Source organism: Triticum aestivum, chromosome 5A, assembly GCF_018294505.1.
Source record: "Triticum aestivum cultivar Chinese Spring chromosome 5A, IWGSC CS RefSeq v2.1, whole genome shotgun sequence".
Classification (NCBI taxonomy): domain Eukaryota; kingdom Viridiplantae; phylum Streptophyta; class Magnoliopsida; order Poales; family Poaceae; genus Triticum; species Triticum aestivum.
In genome coordinates this window covers 660,412,058-660,434,032 of record NC_057806.1, presented here as the reverse complement: position 1 = coordinate 660,434,032, position 21,975 = coordinate 660,412,058, and positions in this window count along the sequence as shown.

Below are 21,975 nucleotides of genomic sequence, written 5' to 3'. Positions count from 1 at the left end.
TATGTCATCGGCTGCCTGAAGTGGCCCATGTGTAAACGGCCTTGGGGGTCCTCGGCCCAATCCACCTAGTTGGGAAATGACGTGGTGAAGACCCCCTAGTCCGGGACACTGTCACCTGCCACAAGCACTTTACGAGAATAGAGTTCAATCAAAATGATAATCAAGCATGATAATGGTATTGAAACTAGAATCAATGAGAGATGCGCGGAACTAGCTAGTACTACTTACTTTGGGGTGTTGACATTGCAGCTCCTTTTTCCATCCACCCCTAACCTTGTTGGTGAACTTTTTCCAAACCCTGTCAGAAAATGATTACTTGATATGAGGAAATGAACGAAAGTTGCCGATGTAGTGTGATAATGATTGAACTTACTTCTGGAGAATTTGACTCATGTCCACCCATCCCTCAGGCTCTTTACGTCTCGAGTCCAAGACAATTACTACTCCTGCGTCAAGCTGAATGGATAGCAGAATAAAGTGAAACCCCCGGACGCATAACTAATCAATTGCACTTAACCTCGAGTAAGTGAAACAAAAGGTACACAATGTTGGGGAACGTTGCAGAAAACAAAAAAAATCTCTATGTTTCACCAAGATCTATCTATGGAGTCATCTAGCAATGAGAGGGGAGTGCATCTACATACCCTTGTAGATGGCAAGCGGAAGCGTTCAAGAGAATGGGGATGATGAAGTCGTACTCGCCGTGATCCAAATCACCGATGACCAAGTGCCGAATGGACGGCACCTCCGCATTCAACACACGTACAGTCAGCGTGACGTCTCCTCCTTCTTGATACAGCAAGGGGGAAGGAGAGGTTGATGAAGATCCAGCAGCACGACGGCGTGGTGGTGGAGGCAGCAGTCACCGCAGCAGGGCTTCGCCGAGCTTCTGCGAGAGGGAGAGGTGTAGCAGGGGAGAGGGAGGCGCCAAGGCTTGAGGGTGCGGCTACCCTCCCTCCCCCCCTTTATATAGGCCCCCTAGGGGGGTGGGCCGGCCCTAGGAGATGGGATCTCCTAGGGGGGCAGCGGCCAAGGGGGTGGAGTGCCCCCCAAGGCAAGTGGAGGCGCCCCCTCCCCTAGGGTTCCCAACCCTAGGCGCATGAGGGGCCCAAGGGGGGCACACCAGCCCACTATGGGCTGGTTCCCTCCCCACTTCAGCCAATGGGGCCCTCCGGGATGGGTGGCCCCACCCGGTGGACCCCCAGGACCCTTCCGGTGGTCCCGGTACAATACCGTTGACCCCCAAAACTCTCCCGATGGCCAAAACTGCAGTTCCTATATATAATTCTTCACCTCCGGACCATTCCGGAACTCCTCGTGACGTCCGGGATCTCATCCGGGACTCCGAACAACTTTCGGGTTACTGCATACTCATATCTCTACAACCCTAGCGTCACCGAACCTTAAGTGTGTAGACCCTACGGGTTCGGGAGACATGTAGACATGACCGAGACGACTCTCCGATCAATAACCAACAGCGGGATCTGGATACCCATGTTGGATCCCACATGCTCCTCGATGATCTCATCAGATGAACCACGATGTCGAGGATTCAAGCAACCCCGTATACAATTCCCTTTGTTAATCGGTACATTACTTGCCCGAGATTCGATCGTCGGTATCCCAATACCTCGTTCAATCTCGTTACCGGCAAGTCACTTTACTCGTACAGTAATGCTTGATCCCGTGACCAGACACTTGGTCACTTTGAGCTCATTATGATGATGCATTACCGAGTGGGCCCAGAGATACCTTTCCGTCATATGGAGTGACAAATCCCAGTCTTGATCCGTGTCAACCCAACAGACACTTTCGGAGATACCCGTAGTATACCTTTATAGTCACCCAGTTACGTTGTGACGTTTGGTACACCCAAAGCACTCCTACGGTATCCGGGAGTTACACGATCTCATGGTCTAAGGAAAAGATACTTGACATTGGAAAAACTCTAGCAAACGAACTATACGATCTTGTGCTATGTTTAGGATTGGGTCTTGTCCATCACATCATTCTCCTAATGATGTGATCTCGTTGTCAATGACATCCAATGTCCATAGTCAGGAAACCATGACTATCTATTGATCAACGAGCTAGTCAACTAGAGGCTTACTAGGGACATGTTGGTGTCTATGCATTCACACATGTATTACGATTTCCGGATAACACAATTATAGCATGAATAAAAGACAATTATCATGAACAAGGAAATATAATAATAATCCTTTTATTATTGCCTCTAGGGCATATTTCCAACAGTCTCCCACTTGCACTAGAGTCAATAATCTAGTTACATTGTGATGAATCGAACACCCATAGAGTTCTGGTGTTGATCATGTTTTGCCCTAGGGAGAGGTTTAGTCAACGGATCTGCGACATTTAGATTCGTATGTACTTTACAAATATCTATGTCTCCATCTTGAACATTTTCACGAATGGAGTTGAAGCGACGCTTGATGTGCCTGGTCTTCTTGTGAAACCTGGGCTCCTTGGCAAGTGCAATAGCTCCAGTGTTGTCACAGAAGAGTTTGATCGGCCCCGACGCATTGGGTATGACTCCTAGGTCGGTGATGAACTCCTTCACCCAAATTGCTTCATGCACTGCCTCCGAGGCTGCCATGTACTCCGCTTCACATGTAGATCCCGCCACGACGCTCTGCTTGCAACTGCACCAGCTTACTGCTCCACCATTCAACATATACACGTATCCGGTTTGTGACTTAGAGTCATCCAGATCTGTGTCAAAGCTAGCGTCGACTAACCCTTTACGACGAGCTCTTCGTCACCTCCATAAACAAGAAACATGTCCTTAGTCCTTTTCAGGTATTTCGGGATATTCTTGACCACTGTCCAGTGTTCCTTGCCGGGATTACTTTGGTACCTACCTACTAAACTTACGGCAAGGTTTACATCAGGTCTGGTACACAGCATGACATACATAATAGACCCTATGGCTGAGGCATAGGGGATGACACTCATCTCTTCTATATCTTCTGCTGTGGTCGGACATTGAGCTGAGCTCAATTTCACACCTTGCAACACAGGCAAGAACCCCTTCTTAGACTGATCCATATTGAACTTCTTCAATATCTTATCAAGGTATGTGCTTTGTGAAAGACCTATGAGGCATCTTGATCTATCTCTATAGATCTTGATGCCTAATATATAAGCAGCTTGTCCAAGGTCCTTCATTGAAAAACTCTTATTCAAGTAGGCCTTAATGTTGTCCAAAAGTTCTATATCATTTCCCATCAAAAGTATGTCATCTACATATAATATGAGAAATGCTACAGAGCTCCCACTCACTTTCTTGTAAACGCAGGCTTCTCCATAAGTCTGCATAAACCCAAACGCTTTGATCATCTCATCAAAGCGAATGTTCCAACTCCGAGATGCTTGCACCAGCCCATATATCGAGCGTTGGGGCTTGCACACCTTGTCAGCATTCTTAGGATCGACAAAACCTTCCGGCTGCATCATATACAATTCTTCCTTAAGGAAACCATTAATGAATGCCGTTTTGACGTCCATTTGCCATATCTCATAATCATAGAATGCGGCAATTGCTAACATGATTCGGACGGACTTCAGCTTCACTATGGGTGAGAAAGTCTCATCGTAGTCAACCTGAACTTGTCGATAACCCTTAGCGACAAGCCGAGCTTTATAGATGGTCACATTACCATCTGCGTCTGTCTTCTTGTTAAAGATCCATTTATTTTCTATGGCTCGCCGCTCAACGGGCAAGTCAGTCAAAGTCCATACTTTGTTTTCATACATGGATCCTATCTCGGATTTCATGGCTTCCAGCCATTTGTCGGAATCCGGGCCCGCCATCGCTTCTTCATAGTTCGAAGGTTCACCGTTGTCTAACAACATGATTTCCAAGACAGGGTTGCCGTACCACTGTGGTGCAGAACGTGTCCTTGTGGACCTACAAAGTTGAGTAGCAACTTGATATGAAGTTTCATGATCATCATCATTAACTTCCTCTCTGGTCGATGCAGGCACCTCAGGAACATTTTCTTGAGTTGCGCCACTTTCCGGTTCAAGAGGTAATACTTCATCAAGTTCTACTTTCCTCCCACTTACTTCTTTCGAGAGAAACTCTTTCTCTAGAAAGGATCCATTCTTGGCAACAAAGATCTTGCCTTCGGATCTGAGGTAGAAGGTATACCCAATAGTTTCTTTAGGGTATCCTATGAAGACGCATTTTTCCGACTTTGGTTCGAGCTTTTCAGGTTGAAGTTTCTTGACATAAGCATCGCATCCCCAAACTTTTAGAAACGACAGCTTAGGTTTCTTCCCAAACCATAATTCATACGGTGTCGTCTCAACGGATTTCGACGGAGCCCTATTTAAAGTGAATGCGGCAGTCTCTAAAGCCTAGCCCCAAAATGATAGCGGTAAATTGGTAAGAGACATCATAGATCGCACCATATCTAATAGAGTGCGATTACGATGTTCGGACACACCATTACACTGAGGTGTTCCAGGCGGCGTGAGTTGTGAAACTATTCCACATTTTCTTAAGTGTGTGCCAAATTCGTGACTCAAGTATTCTCCCCCATGATCTGATCGCAAGAACTTGATTTTCCTGTCACGTTGATTCTCATCCTCACTCTGAAATTCCTTGAACTTTTCAAAGGTCTCAGACTTGTGTCTCATTAAATAGATATACCCATATCTACTCAAGTCATCAGTGAGGGTGAGAACATAACGATAGCCACCGCGAGCCTCAACACTCATTGGACCGCACACATCAGTATGTATGATTTCCAATACGTTGGTTGCTCGCTCCATTGTTCCTGAGAACGGAGTCTTGGTCATTTTACCCATGAGGCATGGTTCGCACGTGTCGAATGATTCGTAATCAAGAGACTCTAAAAGTCCATCTGCATGGAGCTTCTTCATGCATTTGACACCTATGTGACCAAGGCGGCAGTGCCACAAGTATGTGGGACTATCATTATCAACCTTACATCTTTTGGTATTCACACTATGAATATGTGTAGCATTACGCTGGAGATTCATTAAGAATAAACCATTCACCATCGGAGCATGACCATAAAACATATCTCTCATATAAATAGAACAACCATTATTCTCGGATTTAAATGAGTAGCCATCTCGAATTAAACGAGATCCTGATACAATGTTCATGCTCAAAGCTGGTACTAAATAACAATTATTGAGGTTTAAAACTAATCCCGTAGGTAAATGTAGAGGTAGCGTGCCGACGGCGATCACATCGACCTTGGAACCATTCCCGACGCGCATCGTCACCTCGTCCTTCGCCAGTCTCCGCTTATTCCGCAGCTCCTGCTTTGAGTTACAAATGTGAGCAACTGCACCGGTATCAAATACCCAGGAGCTACTACGAGTACTGGTAAGGTACACATCAATTACATGTATATCGCATATACCTTTCGTGATGTCGGCCTTCTTGTCCGCTAAGTATTTGGGGCAGTTCCGCTTCCAGTGACCACTTCCCTTGCAATAAAAGCACTCAGTCTCGGGCTTGGGTCCATTCTTTGGCTTCTTCCCGGCAGCTTGCTTACCGGGTGCGGCAACTCCCTTGCCGTCCTTCTTGAAGTTCTTCTTACCCTTGCCTTTCTTGAACTTAGTGGTTTTATTCACCATCAACACTTGATGTTCCTTTTTGACCTCTACCTCTGCTGATTTCAGCATTGCAAATACTTCAGGAATGGTCTTTTCGATCCCCTGCATATTGAAGTTCATCACAAAGCTCTTGTAGCTCGGTGGAAGCGACTGAAGGATTCTGTCAATGACCGCGTCATCCGGGAGATTAACTCCCAGCTGAGTCAAGCGGTTATGTAACCTAGACATAGTGAGTATGTGCTCACTGAGAGAATTATTTTCATCCATCTTACAGCTGAAGAACTTGTCGGAGACTTCATATCTCTCGACCCGGGCATGAGCTTGAAAAACCATTTTCAGCTCTTCGAACATCTCATATGCTCCGTGTCTCTCAAAACGCTTTTGGAGCCCCGGTTCTAAGCTGTAAAGCATGCCGCACTGAACGAGCAAGTAATCATCAGCACGTGTCTGCCAAGCGTTCATAACGTCTTGTTCTGTAGGGAGAGCAGGTGCTTCACCTTGCGGTGCTTGTAGGACATAATCTTTCTTGGCAGCTATGAGGATGATCCTCAGGTTCCGGACCCAGTCCGTATAGTTGCTGCCATCGTCTTTCAGCTTGGTTTTCTCTAGGAACGCATTGAAGTTGAGGACAATGTTGGCCATTTGATCTAAAATACATGTTGTAAAGATTTTAGACTAAGTTCATGATAATTAAGTTCATCTAATCAAATTATTCAATGAACTCCCACTCAGATAGACATCCCTCCAGTCATCTAAGTATAACATGATCCGAGTTAACTAGGCCGTGTTCGATCATCACGTGAGACGGACTAGTCAACATCGGTGAACATCTTCATGTTGATCGTATCTTCTATACGACTCATGCTCGACCTTTCGGTCTTCTGTGTTCCGAGGCCATGTCTGTACATGCTAGGCTCGTCAAGTCAACCTAAGCGTTTACATGTGTAAATCTGTCTTACACCCGTTGTATGTGAACGTTGGAATCTATCACACCCGATCATCACGTGGTGCTTCGAAACAACGAACTGTCGCAACGGTGCACAGTTAGGGGGAACACTCTCTTGAAATTATTATGAGGGATCATCTTATTTACTACCGTCGTTCTAAGTAAACAAGATGCAAAAACATGATAAACATCACATGCAATCAAATAATAGTGACATGATATGGCCAGTATCATATAGCTTCCTTTGATCTCCATCTTGGGGATCCATGATCATCTTGTCACCGGCATGACACCATGATCTCCATCATCATGATCTCCATCATCGTGTCTCCATGAAGTTGCTCGCCAACTATTACTTCTACTACTACAGCTAACGGTTAGCAATAAAGTAAAGTAATTACATGGCGTTGTTCAATGACACGCAGGTCATATAATAAATAAAGACAACTCCTATGGCTCCTGTCGGTTGTCATACTCATCGACATGTAAGTCGTGATTCCTATTACAAGAATATGATCTCATACATCACATATATATCATTCATCACAACTTTGGCCATATCACATCACAAAACACTTGTTGCAAAAACAAGTTAGATGTCCTCTAATTGTTGTTGCAAGTTTTTACGTGGCTGCAATAGGGTTCTAGCAAGAACGTTTTCTTACCTATGCCAAAACCACAACGTGAATTGCCAATTTATATTTACCCTTCATAAGGACCTTGTTCATCGAATCCAATCCGACTAAAGTGGGAGAGACAGACACCCGCCAGCCACCTTATGCAACTAGTGCATGTCAGTCGGTGGAACCAGTCTCACATAAGCGTACGTGTAAGGTTGGTCCGGGCTGCTTCATCTCACTATGCTGCCGAATCAAGATAAGACTAGTAACGACAAGCAAATTGGCAATATCGACGCCCACAACTACTTTGTGTTCTACTCGTGCATAGTAACTACGCATAAACCTGGCTCATGATGCCACTGTTGGGGAACGTTGCAGAAAACAAAAAAAATTCTCTACATTTCACCAAGATCTATCTATGGAGTCATCTAGCAACGAGAGGGGAGTGCATCTACATACCCTTGTAGATGGCGAGCGGAAGCGTTCAAGAGAACGGGGATGATGGAGTCGTACTCGCCGTGATCCAAATCACCGATGACCAAGTGCCGACCGGACGGCACCTCCGCATTCAACACACGTACGGTCAGCGTGACGTCTCCTCCTTCTTGATCCAGCAAGGGGGAAGGAGAGGTTGATGAAGATCCAGCAGCACAACAGCGTGGTGGTGGATGCAGCAGTCACCGCAGCAGGGCTTCGCCGAGCTTCTGCGAGAGGGAGAGGTGTAGCAGGGGAGAGGGAGGCGCCAAGGCTTGAGGGTGCGGCTGCCCTCCCTCCCCCCTTATATAGGCCCCCTAGGGGGGTGCGCCGGCCCTAGGAGATGGGATCTCCTAGGGGGGCGGCGGCCAAGGGGGTGGAGTGCCCCCCAAGGCAAGTGGAGGCGCCCCCTCCCCTAGGGTTCCCAACCCTAGGCGCATGGGGGGCCCAAGGGGAGGCGTACCAGCCCACTATGGGCTGGTTCCCTCCCCACTTCAGCCCATGGGGCCCTCCGGGATGGGTGGCCCCACCCGGTGGACCCCCGGGACCCTTCCGGTGGTCCCGGTACAATACCGTTGACCCCCGAAACTCTCCCGATGGCCGAAACTGCTCTTCCTATATATAATTCTTCACCTCCGGACCATTCCGGAACTCCTCGTGACGTCCGGGATCTCATCCGGGACTCCGAACAACTTTCGGGTTACTACATACTCACATCTCTACAACCCTAGCGTCACCGAACCTTAAGTGTGTAGACCCTACGGGTTCGGGAGACATGTAGACATGACCGAGACGACTCTCCGGTCAATAACCAACAACGGGATCTGGATACCCATGTTGGCTCCCACATGCTCCTCGATGATCTCATCAGATGAACCACGATGTCGAGGATTCAAGCAACCCCGTATACAATTCCCTTTGTCAATCGGTACGTTACTTGCCCGAGATTCGATTGTCGGTATCCCAATACCTCGTTTAATCTCGTTACCGGCAAGTCACGTTACTCGTACCATAATGCATGATCCCATGACCAGACACTTGGTCACTTTGAGCTCATTATGATGATGCATCACCGAGTGGGCCCAGAGATACCTTTCCGTCATATGGAGTGACAAATCCCAGTCTTGATCCGTGTCAACCCAACAGACACTTTCGGAGATACCCGTAGTACACCTTTATAGTCACCCAGTTATGTTGTGACATTTGGTACACCCAAAGCACTCCTACGGTATCCGGGAGTTGCGCGATCTCATGGTCTAAGGAAAAGATACTTGACATTGGAAAAACTCTAGCAAACGAACTATACGATCTTGTGCTATGTTTAGGATTGGGTCTTGTCCATCACATCATTCTCCTAATGATGTGATCTCGTTGTCAATGACATCCAATGTCCATAGTCAGGAAACCATGACTATCTGTTGATCAACGAGCTAGTCAACTAGAGGCTTACTAGGGACATGTTGGTGTCTATGCATTCACACATGTATTACGATTTTCGGATAACATAATTATAGCATGAATAAAAGACAATTATCATGAACAAGGAAATATAATAATAATCCTTTTATTATTGCCTCTAGGGCATATTTCCAACACACAAGACAGTAACACTCACTAGAAGTTGTAAGGAGATAGTATTTCCCTTCTATTTTATTGTCGAAGTAACGGGTTTAGCAAGTTTTCCTCAATATCGCCGGGGTTCTTTTGTACCATATATTCATTTACTGTATTTGGGTTAATGAACCCAATGTAATAGATTTGTCCTCTTTTCACTAGTAGAAAAAGGGTCAGATGTGAAGCACATTAGTGCCGGTTTGAATTTGAGCCGGCACTAATGTGACCATTAGTGTCGGTTCCAATGGCTAGGTGGGCGGGCATCATTAGTACCGGTTCGTGGGAAACCTTTAGTACCGGTTCATGCCATGAACCGGTACTAATGAGGTTGTGTCAGGATATGGTCAAGCTGGCGCCCCCACGAAGACCTTTAGTACTGGTTCATGCCATGAACCGGTACTAGAGTTTCTTAGTAAGCTGATTTTTAGTCCCACCTCGCCAAGAGAGAGGCAGTATGACCGGTTTATAAGCCGTGAGTGCACAGACAATGACGAAGAGGCACAATGCTCACCTGCATGTTAATTAGTTTCAAGCCTTTCGGAACAGCATAGATTGCACTGAGCTATGTGCAGTGCAGTCTACACTATTCCGAAAGGCTTGAAGCAAATTAACCAGCATTGCACCTCTTTTTTATTCTTAATAACTTATTTGAACTCCGGACTTCTTTTGTGTTCAGTATGCAGCATTCAAAGCGACGTCATCAATTTCCAACATGTTTTGATATCATTTGTTGTTTTTCGGTCATTTTCCGAATTGTTTAGAGAGCTAAATGACCGTGAAATTGAAAATCACTACAAAATGAATCCTAAAAATGTTGAAACTTGGCATGGTATCATCATTTCACCCGCATAGCATGCGCGAAAGAGTAGAGAGGGTCACGGCAAAAACTGGACGCACTTCGTGTACAAACTGGACAAACTCTTTCGGAGTATCAGGGTTTCAGACGAGAACTCATCTGTTACACGGCCACTTCAATGTTTTTTAAACTTATTTGAACTCCGGACTTCTTTTGTGTTCAGTATGCAGCATTCAAAGCGATGTCATCAATTTCCAACATGTTCTGACATCATTTGTTGTTTTCGGTCATTTACCTAATTGTTTAGAGAGCTAAATGACCGTGAAATTGAAAATCACTACAAAATGAATCATGAAAATGTTGAAACTTGGCATGGTATCATCATTTCACCCGCATAGCATGCGCGAAAGAGTAGAGACGGTCACAGCAAAAACTGGACGCACTTCGTGTACAAACTGGACAAACTCTTTCGGAGTATCAGGGTTTCGGACGAGAACTCATCTGTTACACGGCCACTTCAATGTTTTTTAAACTTATTTGAACTCCGGACTTCTTTTGTGTTCAGTATGCAGCATTCAAAGTGACGTCATCAATTTCCAACATGTTCTAACATCATTTGTTGTTTTTCGGTCATTTACCTAATTGTTTAGAGAGCTAAATGATCGTGAAATTGAAAATCACTACAAAATGAATCCTGAAAATGTTGAAACTTGGCATGGTATCATCATTTCACCCGCATAGCATGCGCGAAAGAGTAGAGAGGGTCACGGCAAAAAATGGACGCACTTCGTGTACAAACTGGACAAACTCTTTCGGAGTATCAGGGTTTCGGACGATAACTCATCTGTTACACGGCCACTTCAATGTTTTTTAAACTTATTTGAACTCCAGACTTCTTTTGTGTTCAGTATGCAGCATTCAAAGGGACGTCATCAATTTCCAACATGTTCTAACATCATTTGTTGTTTTTCGGTCATTTACCTAATTGTTTAGAGAGCTAAATGACCGTGAAATTGAAAATCACTACAAAATGAATCCTGAAAATGTTGAAACTTGGCATGGTATCATCATTTCACCCGCATAGCATGTGCGAAAGAGTAGAGAGGGTCACGGCAAAAACTGGACGCATTTCGTGTACAAACTGGACAAACTCTTTCGGAGTATCAGGGTTTCGGACGATAACTCATCTGTTACACGGCCACTTCAATGTTTTTTAAACTTATTTGAACTCCGGACTTCTTTTGTGTTCAGTATGCATCATTCAAAGTGACGTCATCAATTTCCAACATGTTCTAACATCATTTGTTGTTTTTCGGTCATTTACCTAATTGTTTAGAGAGCTAAATGACCGTGAAATTGAAAATCACTACAAAATGAATCCTGAAAATGTTGAAACTTGGCATGGTATCATCATTTCACCCGCATAGCATGCACGAAAGAGTAGAGAGGGTCACGGCAAAAACTGGACGCACTTCGTGTACAAACTGGACAAACTCTTTCGGAGTATCAGGGTTTCGGACGATAACTCATCTGTTACACGGCCACTTCAATGTTTTTTAAACTTATTTGAACTCCAGACTTCTTTTGTGTTCAGTATGCAGCATTCAAAGCGACGTCATCAATTTCCAACATGTTCTAACATCATTTGTTGTTTTTCGGTCATTTACCTAATTGTTTAGAGAGCTAAATGACCGTGAAATTGAAAATCACTACAAAATGAATCCTGAAAATGTTGAAACTTGGCATGGTATCATCATTTCACCCGCATAGCATGTGGAAAGAGTAGAGAGGGTCACGGCAAAAATTGGACGCACTTCATGTACAAACTAGAAATAGAAGAAAATAAATAGAAGAAAAGAAATAATGCAGAAAAGAAAAAAACTATACAAAAAATTACTCAAAAATAAATAGAAGAAAATAAATTATGCAGAAAAGAAAATTAATAGAACTAGTTTAGTTGAATTAATTAGTTGAACTAGTTAGTTGAATTAGTTCAATTAATTAGGTATATTTTTCGTAAGTGCTTAGTTGAATTAGTTCAATTAATTAGTTAAACTAGTTGAATTAACAGAATTAGTTGAATTAATAGAACTAATAAGTGTTTAATGTTTCACCTATGAACATAGGAATGTCATTTGACGACGAACACGATTTCATTATGTGCGAATACAGCGAAGACCAGCGCGGCCTGTGCGGCAGAAATTTTCTAGTTGATGATAGACGCTTCAGCATCAAGCTGGATGAGAACTTCGAGGTGGATACATTAAGTCACAACGACAAGTCTTTTTCGTAATTAAGCATGACTTATGCTTCATTTGCTTCAACTTTTAATTTTAATTTTTCACTATTCTACTAGCGTATCCCCTGCCATGCAAGAATTTTTATCTTGGATAAGATAGGTTTCAGTCCTAACAAAACTATGGAGGTAAAAAGAGTTTACTTGAAGACCGAGCATTGTTATACCTTGAACGTCAAATTATACAATGCAGACACATACACCTATTTTGAATGCAAAACTTGGCAAGCACTATGCAAGGCTTATGCATTTGAGCCTGATATGGTTATCACCTTTGATATTCGTCCAGAAGATGATATTGAAGGTAATAGAGACATCTGGGTGATGTGCAGACGCCTCCAGTTCTACCATTATGTGAGTTTCTCAACCATATTTATGTCTTCGATATGAGATTATTTGAACCAGTTGAATAATTAATAGATCTCAATTTATATTGACAGCTTACTTCCAATCAAGCAAACATGTCCGGCGCTTGGTAGACAGGACCGTCCACTGTCCCGGGGCTGAACTAAACTGCGAGGAGACAAGTCATTATGTTTCATGGCTTGAGGATCTTGATGCTGTCAAGACAAATTTCTTTCTTGCACTTAGAAATGTTAGTACTCAAAATGTGCGACCAATAGTGTTTGTACTGAACTACGGTCACATATATTTAGGAAAGATGGTAAGATTTCTACTATTTCTCCTCAGTGCATCTTTTGCATACATTATTTTTTAAGCTAAACTTCATTGCTAAGTATGTTACTATACGACGTTCTTCAACAGGGACTCCCGATGAATGTTGTGCCTGATTGGATCGATACTAAAGGTACCATGAATATTGTTAGCTTACGGCCAAGATATCCTACAATGCACTTTAGTGCATTCAGGATTTCTAATAGCGAGGAATGCTTAATAGTAAAAGACTAGAGCAAAATTGTGAACGATCACAGAGAAGTACTAGGGGGCAGCAATCAGAAGCGCAACCCACGAATAGGAGACAGGTTCATCTGCATGCTCCAATATGATGAATCAGCAAAGCTATACATGTTCTATGCTATTTTACCTGAGAGAGAGCAGCAGGAGTGATTAATTAGCTAGTTCATGCTCTTAGTACTTGTCCTCTCATGTCCGTGTTCTTCGTCCTGAACTTAATCTCAAAGAGTGATTTGCTTTTGTGGTGTTATGACGCTTATAATATCATTACCATGTTGAACTCGATGATATCTTTGCTATGAAAACCGTTGGTGATGATATATATGATGCAAGAGTTTTTATATTAATTAATATGATGATGATGATGATGATGATGATGATGAGTTATTATATCATTTATGAAAGAAATTGCATATTAGTTTCAACTGGATGGATTCTAGCTAAGTGATCAAGTATATGCCATATCCATATTACCTCGATCACTTAAGTAGGTGATCAAGTATATATAATATGGATATGACATATACTTGATGACTTAGCTAGGATCCATGCATCCAGTCAAACTAATCACCTAATGATTTGACAACTCATTATAATGTAAAACAATCACTAAATTAAATTGAAAACACAAAATTAAAGTAAAAATAAAAAATAAAACCAAAACACACCCAAACATTTAGTACCGATTGGTGTTACCAACCGGTACTAATGTCCTACGCGCCCACGGAGCTGGCTCGTGCCACGTGGTTGCCCTTTAGCACCGGTTCGTGCTGAACCGGTACTAAAGGGGGGGGGCCTTTAGTGCCTATAATTTAGTGCCGGTTACCGAACCGGCACTAAAGGGCCTTATGAACCGGTGCTATTGCCCGGTTCTGCACTAGTGTTTGCATTCGAGGATCTTCAATCTGCATAATATAGTGAGGATAATTATACATGCAATGAACGAGTTGAGCTAGAGACTTCATTACAGAAATAATACTTATAGACAATAGCAACTGACGATAGTTTTGTCGAGGGCGTCTTGATTGTATAACTGAAATAATTCTTCAAATTCAATGTACAACGCCTCGACTCCATTGAAGTAGTGCTCATCTTTAATTCCCACGAAGATACTGTCGGTCCCATCCTTGCAGGTTTTCAAGTACCAGTCATGGAATTTTTGCTTCATCATTGGTAGATGCGGGAGCTGCTCAGGTTTGACGAGAGGCTTCCCATGCTCATATCCCTACTGCTTATATTAAAAAAACCTTTCTCTATTAGGATGACGGAACATGCTAAGGTATCAACAGTGGTTTGCAAAACAAATATTAAAGCACCTAAACCCTTTTTCCTCATATGTATGTTGTGAGTGTTAGCAATCATAGAAGATTAAATAATGGTTGAGTATGTGGACTGGCCAAAAGGCTTCGATACGAGACCCTTGCTAAAAATATGATGAATTGTAGTTGCAAAGTGGACTGAGAACATAGTTTGTTAGTTTTCAATAAAGTTTATGCTTTGTACTTTGATGTTGTGATGAATTGTTAATTGTTCATGAGAAGTTATATGATAAAGTTTGTTGCTATTATAATAGTAAGCATCATGCTACTACGTCTGTATTTTGTTTTTATCGACACCTCTCTCTCTCTCTCTAAACATGTGGCAATGATTTTCGATATCTACTTTCGTTTGAGGACAAGCGAGGTCTAAGCTTGGGGGAGTTGATACGTCCATTTTGCATCATGTTTTCCTACTGTTATTTATAATGTTTTTATGCATAATAACACTTTATGGAGTAATTCTAATGCCTTTTCTCTCATAATATGCAAGGTTTACACAAAGAGGGAGAATGCTGGCAGATGGAATTCTGGACCTGAAAAAGCTATGTCAGAGATACCTATTCTCCACATCTCCAAATGAGCTGAAAATTTCTAGAGAGTTATTTTGGAATATATAGTAAATATTGGAGATAAGAACTACCAGAGGGGGGCTGCCAGGTTCCCACAAGACACCAGGGGCGCGCCACCCCCCCAGGCGCGCCCTGGTTGGTGGTGGTCTGCCTGGCCCACCTCTGGAGCCCATCTTCTGGTATATAAGGTTTTTTGACCTAGAAAAAATAAATAGAGGACTTTGGGGACGGAGCACCACCGTCTCAAGGTAGAACTTGGGCAGGAGCACTTTTGCCCTCCGACGGAGTGATTCCGTCGGGGGAACTTTCCCTCATGGAGGAAATAGTAGCCATCGTCATCACCAACAACCCTCTCATCTTTGGGAGACCAACCTTCATCAAAATCTTCAACAACACCATCTCATCTCAAAACCCTAGTTTATCTCTTGTGTTCAATCTTTGTACCTGAACCTCAGATTGGTACCTGTGGGTGACTAGTAGTGTTGATTACATCTTGTATTTGATTGCTATATGGTTTATTTGGTGGAAGATTATATGTGAAGATCCATTATGCTATTTAATACCCCTATGATCTTGAGCATGAATATTAATTGTGAGTAGTTGCTTTTGTTCTTGAGGCCACGGGAGAAGTCATGTTACAAATAATCATGTGAATTTGATATTCGTTCGATATTTTGATGGTATGTATGTTGTGGTTCCCTTAGTGGTGTTATGTGAACATCGACTACATGACACTTCACCATCTTTGGGCCTAAGGGAATGCATTGTGGAGTAGTTATTAGACGATGGGTTGCTAGAGTGACAGAAGCTTAAACCCTAGTTTATGCGCTATTTCATAAGGGACTAATTGGATCCATATGTTTAATGTTATGGTTAGATTTTTATCTTAATACTTTTCTCGTAGTTGCGGATGCTTGAGAGGGGGTAACCATAAGTGGGAGGCTTGTTCAAGTAAGAAAAGTACCCAAGCACCGGTCCACCCACGTACCATATTATCAAAGTAGCAAACACGAATCAAACCAACATGATGAAAGTGACTAGATGAAATTCTCATGTGTTCTCGACAACATTTTGTTTATTATAAGAGATAATTTTGGCATGTTCTTTGCCACAAAAGGATTGGGATACCTTACTGCACTTTATTTACCGTTACTTACTCATTACAAATTATCTTGCTATCAAACTATCTGTTACCTACAATTTCAGTGCTTGCAGAAATTACCTTTCTAGAAACCGCTTGTCATTTCCTTCTGCTCCTCGTTGGGTTCGACCCTCTTACTTATCAAAAGGACTACGATTGATCCCCTATACTTGTGGGTCATCACCAGATAACTGAATATAACCACATGAGCAAGTCATATTGTCAAGGCTGACTATGTACTGCCTTTTTCTTCCAGTTAATAATTTCACTTCAAAGCCATCTTTGCCATTCCAGAGCACCTCCATGAACTATGTCCTTGATATGCTACTCTTCAACTTCTTAAATATTCTTGGGCATATTTTCCCATGAAAATTTGCACTTTTATCCCTTTGTTCTTGTATTCTAGATAATGATTTCTGTCTGATCTTGTCTTGCATTGTGATTAAGGGATAAAACCTTGCATCAATAATTGCATGATTGAAAGATTCACACAAGTTGTTCTTAACCGACTCACAGTGGGAACCAAATGCAAAAAATGCTCTTGCCCAGTGTCCAGGCTCTGTTTTCGTGATATCCTGTGCACCCTTTGGTGTTTCTTGTGCTAGCTTTGCTTTGTAGTAGTTGAAATCTTGTTTGTTAGATGCTTTGGCCACTGCTCAAATTTTTCTGCCATTCATGTGCCCTATGCTTCTTACTCCAATTGGCATAAATATGACTAGCACACTGCCTATGCTCTGCATTTGGCAGATAATCCCTCATGGCATTAATCAAACCCTTTTGCTAATCAGAAATGAAGACCTAGCCAGCTCCATTATTGTTAATGTCAAGATCCTTGATAAGCAAGCCAACAAACCACATCCAAGTTTCATTTGTTTCTTGCTCAACAACTGCCCAAGCCACTAGATACAACTGGTTATTGGCATCTCTAGCAATGGCACACAACAACTCTCCCTTCACTACTGCTTTGAAAAAGCAACCACTAAACCTATTACTTTCCTGCAGCCAGCCTTGAATCCTAACTTAAATGCATTAAAGCACACATAAAAGCTTTGGAAAACATTTTGTTCCTTGTTGGTAGGATCCAAGCACACTGCAATTGTGCTACCAGGATTACTTCCAAGCAACTCCAGCTGGTAATCAAATACCCTTGTGTACTCATTTTTCATGCCTGCCTTTAACTTGTCCATCACAATCTTCTTTGCATGCTTGCACTTAGAAGTGGTTACATCTGCAAACATGTCCTAAAGCACTATTGCCTTCATGCTCTCAATCTTCCACATTGGATTTGGTACAATAAAATGCTCATATCTTTGTACAATTACTTTTCCAATCATTAGTTCATTTTCTTTATTCTATGCACAATGGTGCTCATCATTGAAGGTAATTATCTGGAACCTGCTGGTTCTTGAGGTTTTGGCAGCATAAATTAGCCAAGGGCAACCAGGCCATCCACACTTGGCCCAAACTCTATTTGACTCAGATTTAATAAATTGAATGCTTCTTTTAGTGACAATGTCATATCTCTTTAGTACTTTCACCAACTGGTTCTTGCTTCTGAACACCATTGTCAAGCTGAAGTGTGGACTCTCTGTGTCATTATTGTATCTAGGAAACTGGCTCTTCCTCCATATCTGCAATATTTGCAATGAGCTCAACTGGGACTGCATCTGTGGAATCTCTCAGAATCCAACTCTTTGTGTCTCTCATCTTCTTCTTAAATTTCCTAGCATGCCTTCTTAGCTCCACAACTTCTGAATTTTCCCCACTATCCTCACTGTGTGGCTCATATTCAGGGTCTGAATCAGACTCACTAACTGAATCTGCATCTGGTGCTTGACTTGGACCATGTCCTGTTGCAACATTTGGTGCTTCACTTGGACCATGTCCTATTGCAGCATCTGATGCTTGACTTGGATTAAAGACCTGGGAAATTGGAAGCGGGGAGCCTGCTACCACTTGCTCTGCTTGCACTTGCCTTCTTCTTCCATGAACTTGCTTAATTGGACTGCTAATTACTTGAGTGGTCACACCACTGTCATCAGGAACCATAACATGCCGCACAAATTCAACCTCATCATCTGAACCTTCAGCTGGCTCTGCACTGATGACAATGTCAGGTTCATCATCATCATTAGTTACCTCCATTATCTCATCATTTACAAAATCACTCCCACTGCTGCTATGCTCACTGTCCTCCTCTCATGGTACTCAACATATATGTCAGCTACTCCTCCCACATCAGTGTAATCTCCCATATGCACACATTTATTGCCATCGTTCAGAAACATCAAGCCATCTGCCATTGATTTCCCAGGTATCTGAAAATAAGATTTCATTGATTCCTTGAACTGCATATGATCTTTCAAAAACCCTTTGACCTCCTGCAGTGACAGCTTATCCCTCTCAATCTCTGACATCTCATCATCTCCTTGCAAATTTGGACCATTGCTGATGAACTCGCCACCAAAATGGAATCTCACGTTCAGTATCTCTGTCGGATACATGATGAAACTGAAAAAAACCAGAAGAATATCACTAGCCCATACTACTATGAACAATTTGAACACACAAAAAAACCTACTCACATAAAAATCCTTAGTTTCCCTCTCCAAAAATACTGCAAATCCCGCGCCTAAAACCCTAAACCTAATGTTGTGGACACAGGTCAAAAAATCGGTGCCCAGAGGAGGAGGACGTCGGGGACATGCCTTAGTCTGTCACTCGCTGTCGCGCGCCGGTTAGATCCTCGCCGCTGCCGTCGATCACCCGCCTGTCGCCATTGCCGTCGCAGGAGCAGAGAAGAATACAGGGGGACACCTCCTCGACTGCTTCATTGGATGGACTATATTATCGCAGTGAGCCGGGCCATCTTCTACGCACCGAACCGCCCATCTCCCTCTATTTCCACAAAAAAGAGAGCATGCCCTGCACCTTGGGATGGGGTGGGGTAGGATGGGATGGGCCCCCCATGCCCTGCATATACGCACCGAACCGCCCTCATTGACCCTCGGACCCCACACATATACTATAACATATACTCTTGTGCCGTCTTGATGGAAAGCAGCATCAACATTTAGTTTATAGCATCCTTGGCTTGGCTTTTACCACAATATCTCACGTGGCTTGCTGGAATAGAAAACAACTCCAAATTTTGAAATTAGTGTCTGAATCACAAAAGCCGTCCGGGGAGGATCCGCCACAGCCCTGCCCTTCACCGCCCCCCTCCTTTGCCACCACACGTACCAACATGACTCCTGCAGTCCTAACATACCCAACACCGGTGACTTTATGCTCGGCTTACATATAATATGCTCAAGTAGTATCGAGCCCGACAAGTCTGAAATCAGTGCATCATCTATGACATCCAGGAATCCTAGAGCAGACCAAACACTCGGTGCACGCTTGCAGGTAGATAATAGAGGACGAATATTTTCCGGACCCAACTCACAAATAGGACACTGTGGCGAGACGGGTAAGTGTCGCGATGTAAGGATCGCCATGCCTGGGATTGTACCATGCAGAGCCTTCCACAGGAACACCTTAATCTTTCTTGGGATTTTTAGATTCCATAAAATGCCCCACACCAGGTTTGGTTCAGCAGAGCCTTGCCCATCCTCTCTTCTCGTTTGTGTGCCGAACTGATGATCCCGTTCGATAGGGTAAGCAGAGCAGAAAGAGATTGAAACGCTTTTGCTCCTGTGCCACGCCATAAAATCCTCCTGCAGATGTGGGCTTAAAGGGATTGCCAGAATATTTCTTGCATCAATGGGCAAGAAAATCTCTACTCTTATAAAAACGAGTTGGTGATGATGGTGTGTCTGCCATCTTGCAATATAGACCGTCCGATCTATATCTGACGGATAGAAAACAAACTATGTCAATTTTGCAAAAAGATACTCACACCTCTCTCCACATTTGCAAATAAGGCCTTCCCTCGTTCATCCTTATTATTGATAAATTAAAAAAACGAAGCCTCTGGAACAATCTGGCATGGTGGCTGCTGCCGGCGTCGTCCATCCCCATGCCTCCGCTCAGTCCGACCACCAATCACCACCACGCCCCACTCCTCCTCACCTTATCTCTCCTCTTTCTCGAGATATCATTAGTTTTTACACATGGGATTACTCCCGCATGGGTCAATCACAACAGGTGTTTTGTAAAAAAAAGCATCTTGATGTTTCGTGCAATGCACGAGCATCTTGCTAGTATCTCTAATAAGTTGTTCTTCACAGCTACCATTATGTTGACCTTCCTGTCTGTTTAGAGCATCTATAGTCGAACGTCTAAAAACCCGACTCAAACGCTCGGGCGGACGGCCCGGTCACTGACCCGTAAAAAAACGACCCAGACAGGCGCCTCAAACGGGCCTCAAAAGCCTGGGCTGACCGGCACCCCTCGTATCCAGCCCAAATCTAGGGTGGATATGGGGATGCCCGGGCGCGTCCATCACGTCGGACCCGACACGCCTACTTTACCACAAATTGCACCAAATCCACCAAACACTTCCCCCTTCTCCCGCCTCCCACCAACCTTTCCCACGTCCTAACCCTCGTCGTCAGCTACCCTTGCTCCCCATCCTCACCACCGGTCCCGATCCGCCGCCCTAGATGTCGTCCAGTTCGTCCCCGGCCACCACAACAGAGGCTATGTCCGCCTCGTCCGTCGGCACCCCGTCCTCGACTTCGTCGTGCAAGCGGAGAACATTGCCCGAAGGGACCGGCGATGGAGGCGGCGAGAGAGGGAAGAGGCGGCGGCATAGGGAGCGGATGCGGACACGGACGAGCAGCTGTCCCCACCGCTGCGCCCGGAACCCCGCACCTCATCCATCCAGCCGCCGACAAGGATCGCGCCATCGGACCAAGTTGGGACAGAGGAGGATCCAACGATCGGTTGGGTCATTCCGGAGATCTTTCTGCCCACACAGATGTCGTCGGTGGACGTCTGTAACTCGTCACGGCTTGTTCGGGCATGGAAAAGCATGCATCAGGGATGCGGGCAGAGTAGGAGGCAAGGATGGTGGAGGAGCAGGCGGCATGAAAGGCATCCGTCGAGTGATCCGGACGGCCAATGAGTGATCCATCGCGCTCGGACATTGATTTCATTTTGGCGTGTCTGAAGTGTTGAACTATGGTTTGTTTTGCTTTGTCGTATTTGTTTCAAACTGTTGAATTCAGATGATTTGTATGGTATGATCAACGTGCATGGATTCGAGGATCCGCATTTCAGATGTGTGGATGTGCGGCAGCCCAAACGAGGGTCCGCCATGCGCTGTCTGCGGACACGGCCGGACGTGCATGCGAGTGTATGGGGGTAGATTTGTCAGGTCCAGTTGTACCGTTGTAGATGCTCTTAGGCAGCTCCAGCGCTGACCTCAAAACCGGACACCGCATCCTTCGCAGACACGGATGCAGGAGCCTGCCATCCAACTGTAGCCGCATACGTTTCAAACCGGATTTCAACAAACCGGACAAATTTCATCAAACATGATAGAATTCATCAAAATTCAGATAGAAAAAACACAAATCATCTGTAAACAGCATGCAAATATCTGTAGTACAACAATATTTCAACTTCTATAAGATAACCGGATGTTCAGCAAGTTTTTCACAACATGATTCCAGACCTGATGACCACGCCAAGGACACCGATGTCCATCGTGTCGCATC